Genomic DNA, 6,819 nt, shown 5'->3' with positions numbered 1-6,819 from the left:
TCTACTTCCTACCTAATAGAGATTTCCCTTTTCTGGTCATTTCACATAAATGGAATCATATAATAAGAGGTGTTTTATGACTGACTTCTTTCACTTAGTATAATGTCTACCACATTGTAGCATGTATCAGACTTCATTTTTAAATTTTGCAAATATTATTCCATTAAGTAGAGAGCCACATTTTGTTTATCCATTCATCACTTGAATATTTAAGTTGTTTCCACGTTTAGGCTCTTGTGAACAATACTGCAAGCTTGTGCACTGACATAAACTTTCATTTCTCTTGAGTATATGTCCAGGGATGGACTTGCTGGCTCATAGGAATGTAGGACTGACTCATGCTGCCACATGGAAGAACCTCGAGAACATTATACTAAGTGAAAAAAGCCAACCACAGAGGATCGCATATTATATGGTTTTATTTATATAAAATATCCACGATGAGAAAATCCATAGAGACAAATGCAGATTGCGGTTGCCCAATGATGGGTTCAGGATTGAGGAAGGGGAACACTTCTAATGTGTATGGGATTTTGGGGGAGAGTGATGAAAATCTCTTAAAAATTGACTGTGGTGATGATGGTGGCACATATCTGTGAACATACTAGAACCATTGAATGATACATGCTAGGAAGGTGAACTGTGTGGCATGTGGATTAGACCTCAATAAGGCTGTTACTAGTATTTAAAAAGAAGGAAGAGAGAGGGAGAAGGAAGCAGGAAGAAGAAAGTCATTGTCCAGAAACAGGCCTGGGCCTTGTGTCCCCAGGGCAAGCTGTCAGGGGTCCTGAGAGTCACAGAGCTCTGGCCTCAGTGCGTCCTCTGAAGCAAGGGCTGCCATACATTCCAGGCCAGTGAGGATGGCTCTGTGAAGAGGCAACCAACAGCCTCAGGTGTGCTGTGCCCTTCCATGGTTAGCTGTGATGACTGCATTATTGATCCTCAGATACCTTCTGGGTATTTAGTCGCTTGGGTCTTTTCCACTTGCCTTGTAAGTCCCTGTGAAAATCAGCCAATCTGATTTTCCAGCGCAGGATTCCCCAACACCCAGATCTTCCTGCTGTAAAAGTCAGAGATGATAAACTGGGGCCCTGCTGGAAATGCTGGAGACCCTGTCTGAACAGAGGGAGGCAAATGGGACAGAGCTGTGGGCATGCAGCAGATCTGCCACCCCCTTCTCCTGCCCACCCCCGCTTCTCTTGTCCCCCCCCACACAGGTGCCCTGGGGCTGGAGAGCAGGACAGGGCTGAGAATAGGGCTTAAACTTGGGGACTTGCTTTTCTAAACCCCTTCTGTCCTTGTGGCTTCCATCCAACACAATAAATACAGCAAAGGAAGGGCAAATTTTATTAGAAGTTAAAGGTTTAGGAAATATACAACGTAGGTAAGAGATAGCCACATGTTTGTGGCTAGGCGAATGCAAGAGCCCACACAGGGCCTGGGGCAGAGCGGGTTCGGGGCCCAGGGAGCAGCAGGAAGTCACAATGTACTGCAGCTAGCTCCCTAGACACCAGGGTGACTGCGGGTTGGAGCCCACAGCACCCGCTGCAGGTCGAGCGTATCAGCAGTGCACTCTCTTTCTATACATTAGCTTAAAGCAATTAAAGACAAAAAAAAAAAAAAACACACAAAAAAAAAACGGAGCCATGCTCTCCATTCAAATAGACATGGTTTGTAACTACCTGGTCCTTCGAATTCAGGAAGCTGTCCCTATCCGTCAGTCTCATGAGGGTGGGTTAAGAGGCAAAGGAGAAAATGTCCCGAAAAACAGTTTGGAAACTGCAAAGCACTAGAACAACACCAATGCCTTGCCTTCTCTCCTGGGGAATTCGTACACAAAGATCCACCTGAAGACTCAGCAGCAGAGCCCCGAGAGCACTTACAAGCCTCTGTCCTCCACAGAAGGGACCAGCCACACTGCGGCCCCTCCCGCAGCCCTGACTTCTCAGCAGCCTCGGCATGAAACCTGTTTCCCAGGAATTGCTCTTGTTAGGTAGAAATTCACAGAATCCTCCTGTGCCTACTCATTTGGTGACCCACTGGAACAGGGAGCTTGGAAGAACCAAGATGAGAGTCTGCAAGTACAAGAGGAAGAAACTGAGGCTGGTGGGGGGTCTATACTCTTCATCCTATGTGGTCTGGTGTCATAGGAGGGCCAGTTAGTGGCTTGTGGGCGAGGCTGGTTCCCTTTCAACTGCAAGGCTGAAGCTACTAGGCAAATATCCTCCAGGCCCCTTTGCTTTGCTTTGAAAGCCTTGCACAAGGTCTGGGTGTACTCCTGAGCCAGGACCCTGTGCTCTGTAAAGTCCTATGCCAGGACCTCAGTTTTCCACTGAGGGAGCGTTGGCATCTCATCACACGGCCACTGGAGCTATGGCACTTCAGAACAAAGGCTTGGTGGGGCGGGGCTGGGCAGCGGGAAAACCCAGGGAGCCAGGATGTGCCCCAAGACCTGGGGGCTCCCATCCTTCCCACCCATACCAGCCTTTGGAAACTTGTGCCTCTTTTAACTTCTCACTTTTAATAGAAACATGAATACAGATAAATATTCCTCTAGGATAAGGGAGAAACAATGGAAGTGTGATGATAAATGAACACTGGGGTACCCCTCGCCCTTAGCTGGGGACCTGACAGGGCGCTGTGGGCTGAAGGACTGATGTGTGGGCTGCCTCTCACCTCGTGTCGTTGTCCACATACTGGAAGGTGTGTCATCTTCAGAAGATGTTCTGATTTGTTCCAGGAAACCTGGAAATCTGGACTTTTACTGCCACTTCCCCATTTTCATATACAGTGTTAATCCCGTTTCCTCCTGAAACTCTGCATATCAACTGCGCATTGGGGCCAAAGCTGACCAAGAAGCATAGGAGTCTGCCCTGGGCTTCCTGCTGCATTGGCTGTGATGTCTCTCCCTCAGAGCCACGCTGTTCTCAGAAGGAAGGTGAGCACACCCCACAGACCTGGGGGCCCAGCACGGTTCCCACACCCTCCCCTGAGAACATGGGATCTCCCTCCTCTCTCCCCCACTCTGAGGACCAGACTCATACATATGTCCCAACTGGTTTTATTCTGATGAAATAAAAATGGATTGACTTCACTGTCCTACATTTTGGTTTCATGATAAGAAGGAAATCCAATTCTTCATTCCAAAACCTCAAGAATGATTTACTAGCTTTTGCTCAAAAGCCTTGCCCCACTGAGGTGAGGACATGGCTCTCTGAGCAAGCATCAATACTAGTTACAGAATGTTTAGACAGGGCCCCTGAGAGTCCCGAGTTCAGGGGCTTATATATGAACACAAACAGGCTCTGAAATTTTTACTAAAACAGGTAAAGAATGACAAAGAAACCATGATGAGGGGAAAACTAAGCAGAGAATGATTTTCTGATTTTCCCTCCCTCCTCACCCCCTCATCCCCAGGGGCGGTAGGATGCCCTGAGACACTGAATTCTATGGGCACCGCTGGCGCCAGCCCCTGCTAGTGGGGGTGAGGGGTGGCCAGCACCCTGCTCTTCTGCCTGCACCCTCCTCTCTGTATAGACCTTCTCTCCTGGTCGCACTTCTCTCTCCTGTCCAGTGAGCTCCTGCACAACCACACTCTCCTCCTCAGTCACAGAATATTTTTTTAAAAAGTAGTTGAGGAATTTAGAACAACTAGCAAAAATGAAGTTGGGCAAATTCATTGCCTCCTTCCTTCAGTATATTCCTCCCATGGGATAGCCAGTGACCCAGTTAAAATTGAAAGACTCTACCACACCTCTGCTCAGAGCCTGCAGTGGCTCCGCATTCTCTGACGAAGGCCAAGGTCCTTCACATGGCCATGACGTGGCTCTGTGATCTGCCTCCTCTCCCAGCCACCACTTGTGTCTGCGGCCTCAGGTCCTGTGCTCTCTCCAGATGGCCACACAGAGCTGCCAGCACACCTGCCCACCTCACCTCGGGGCCTCTGCACTACTGGTCCTTCTCCCTGGAACTGCTTCCCAGTTCCTCCCCCATCCCTCCTGGCTCTCCTCAGCCATGTCCTCTCTGACATGCCCTCTAGAACCATGTGGTGAACTGTTTCCCAACCAAACTGTAACCTCCCTGAGAGCAGGACTTTGTCCTCTGCTTGGCACGTGGTCAGCTCTCTGTAAACATTGAAATTTGTATTCCTTTGTTCAAAGCAAACACTCAGTAAACAAAGTCCATGTGCCTGATGAGCACCACTGGAGCTGGGCCATGGAGAGAGCCCTGCCCCCGCTCCTCCTTCCAGGGGTGTGGGGGCTCTCTGGTCTCTGAGCCTCAGCCCCTCTGTGAAACCCCTGCAGTGATACCGCCCGCCTCATGCACAGGCTACCCCTGAGACGCCATTGAAAGCACAGGGTCTGAGGCCCTGTAGGCTGCTCTGCCTCAGGGCAGCGCTCTCAACCTGGCACCGCTGGTGCTGGGGACATGCCGCCTGAGCGGCCATCCTGTGCAGGCCGGTTGCTGGGAGCATCTCTGCCCCGGTGCACAGGAGCCAGGACTAGCCCTGCCACGCTCGCTCCTCTCCCCTGATCCTGCCACCCAGAGTGCCCGACGCTGCCGCGTTCCCTGGGCGAGGACAAATGCCCCCCCTGAGGACCGCTGTTCTATAAGCATCTTCCGTTGTAGCAGAAAGTATGCTTACCATTTAAATCTTTAACTGGTCGGGTTTGTACTGCAATTAAGCATTCACATCCACTGTGTCTTGAGTTGCTGAGATTCCATTCCTGTGAGAGTGAACTGGAAGTCTGTCCTGCCCAGGGCAGCCCAGAGCCGCTGCTCTGCCTTCACAGTGCACGTCCTCTCCGCCCTGAGGACAGTCACTGTTTTCCAAGTTTCCATCTCATTTCAGAGCCATGGGTGGGAGCCCCGAAGCCCTGGGCATCCCATGCAATGCTCCGAGGGAGAAACCGGGTGAGTTGTCAGGCTGTGCCGGGAAAGTCGGGCCCTGGGGAGGCACGAGGGAGTAGGCCAGTGGCTGTTTGAACCACATCTAAGTGGCAGCTTCAGAAGGAAACCCTGTAGGCGCCTGGCTGCAAGGACACCCCTGCACGAGGCTCTTCTCAAGCATAGTCAGTGGGCCCACATTTACACCCATAGGTAAGTCACAGGTAAGTAGAGAGAGAGTGGAGAAAGTCACCGGCTTTCCAGTAAACAGCCTCTCTTTTTGTTCCAGGATTAAATAGTCTCTTTTAATAAAGCGTCGGTTCCAAGTTCAGCTCCTCCCTCCGATCACCACTCCCTCTTCTCCCGATGGTGATCCAGGGGTGAGCAAAGGTCCTGGGGCAAAGGAAGCTGCCACTCCTGGGGTCATTGTGCAGCGCACTCTGCTGCCACCACCGGACTCCGCGCTGTGCAGCCCTCGGTGCCTCCCCTTCCCAGGCACCAGGTTGTTGCTAGTCCACATGGAACTTCACATGCTCTCGCTGGGCACGTGTGAGCTCCCAGGCCAGTGTGCCCCGGCCTAGGTTACAAGGAGTCCGGAGGACTGTTCAGACCTGATCATCACCCGTGGCACATGGTCAGCTCTCTGTAAACATTGAAATTTGTATTCCTTTGTTCAAAGCAAACACTCAGTAAACAAAGTCCTACAGCTGTGCTGGGTCTCACATGGAGACAAGGGGGGCTCTCCCAAGAATTCGGGGCCTCCTTCACTCAGGTGCTAATTCAACACAAATCTGTCAAGTGATCACTCCATGGCACTCACTGGTGTAGGCACTGCAGATTTAGCAGCAAACACAACGAAGTCCCCAGTGGGAGAAACAGACAATAAACAGAGAGAGAGAGAGAGAAAGAGAGAGAGTGAGAGAGAGAGAGAGAGAGAGAGAGAGAAATGCACAGTGTTAGAGGATTTTAGATACTATTCAGAAAAATATCTAGGAAGGTGATGGGGACTATTGGAGCAGGAGGGTGCTGTTTTCAATAGGCTGATCAGGGAGGCCTTCTCCAAGAAAATGATATTTGAAAGATTTGAACAGACACCTAGGATTGGTGAGGGGTAGGTCATGAGAATATCTGATGGAAGACTCATCTAAGCAAAGGGAATAGCAAGTGCAAAGGCAAAAGCATGCCCATTATGTTTGCAAAACAGCCTGTAGGCAGGGTGGCCAATTAGAGAAGGCTCTAGTCCAGAGCAAGCAGGGCAAACTTGCGGTCTGTGAGCCGCATGCCTCATTTATTTGGTCCACTTTAGCCTTTGAGTTTGACATGCTTGCTCTAGAGCAGCGGTTCTCAACCTGTGGGTCGCGACCCCTTTGGAGGTCGAATGACCCTTTCACAGGGGTCGCCTAAGACCATCAGAAAACACATATATAATTACATATTGTTTACAATAGCAAAATTACAGTTATGAAGTAGCAACGAAAATAATTTTATGGTTGGGGGTCACCACAACATGAGGAACTGTATTAGGAAGTTTGAGAACCAGTGCTCTAGAGACTCCCAGGTAGATACGGGGCCCTTCAAGACATTAGTGGATGGTGTCCCTGTGGCAATAGCTCCTACATGTTCTCTCCGTCCTGCTCCTGGATGCCCTCTAACTTGAGCAAGGCCAGCCTTACAGCAACAGTGGGCTGTGGAGCCTGAGTCCTGGTTGCCTTGCTCTCCCTTCAGCCCCTTCCTCACCAGCTTCACACCCAGGAGAGGCGAGTCTCTTGGCCCACTTGCAGTCTGGTTGGGAATGCCCTCACTGTAAAATCTGAGTTCTCTCTCTGCTTATAACTTACAAAGTTATGGAAAGTGTCCTTCTTTCTCTCTAAAATGGGCAGCTTGGGAGCTTATAAATGCCGTCATCCTTCCTCCAACACACCTCCTGAGTCC

General features: G+C 50.4%; 1 long non-coding RNA gene across 1 annotated transcript; it reads right to left on the bottom strand.

Moving 5' to 3' along the window:
* Nucleotides 1–479: 479 nt before the first annotated feature.
* On the bottom strand, nt 480–3,959 carry LOC102751705. Its single transcript, XR_435554.2, has 3 exons — nt 3,755–3,959; nt 2,677–2,745; nt 480–1,112 (listed from the first exon to the last, which is right to left on the bottom strand). It is a non-coding gene; the product is annotated as an uncharacterized LOC102751705 (long non-coding RNA).
* Nucleotides 3,960–6,819: the final 2,860 nt, after the last annotated feature.

Source organism: Myotis davidii, unplaced genomic scaffold (genome assembly GCF_000327345.1).
Source record: "Myotis davidii unplaced genomic scaffold, ASM32734v1 scaffold618, whole genome shotgun sequence".
Classification (NCBI taxonomy): domain Eukaryota; kingdom Metazoa; phylum Chordata; class Mammalia; order Chiroptera; family Vespertilionidae; genus Myotis; species Myotis davidii.
The sequence above is the reverse complement of the archived record's forward strand: the minus strand, read 5'-3'. Positions and strand labels throughout refer to the sequence as shown.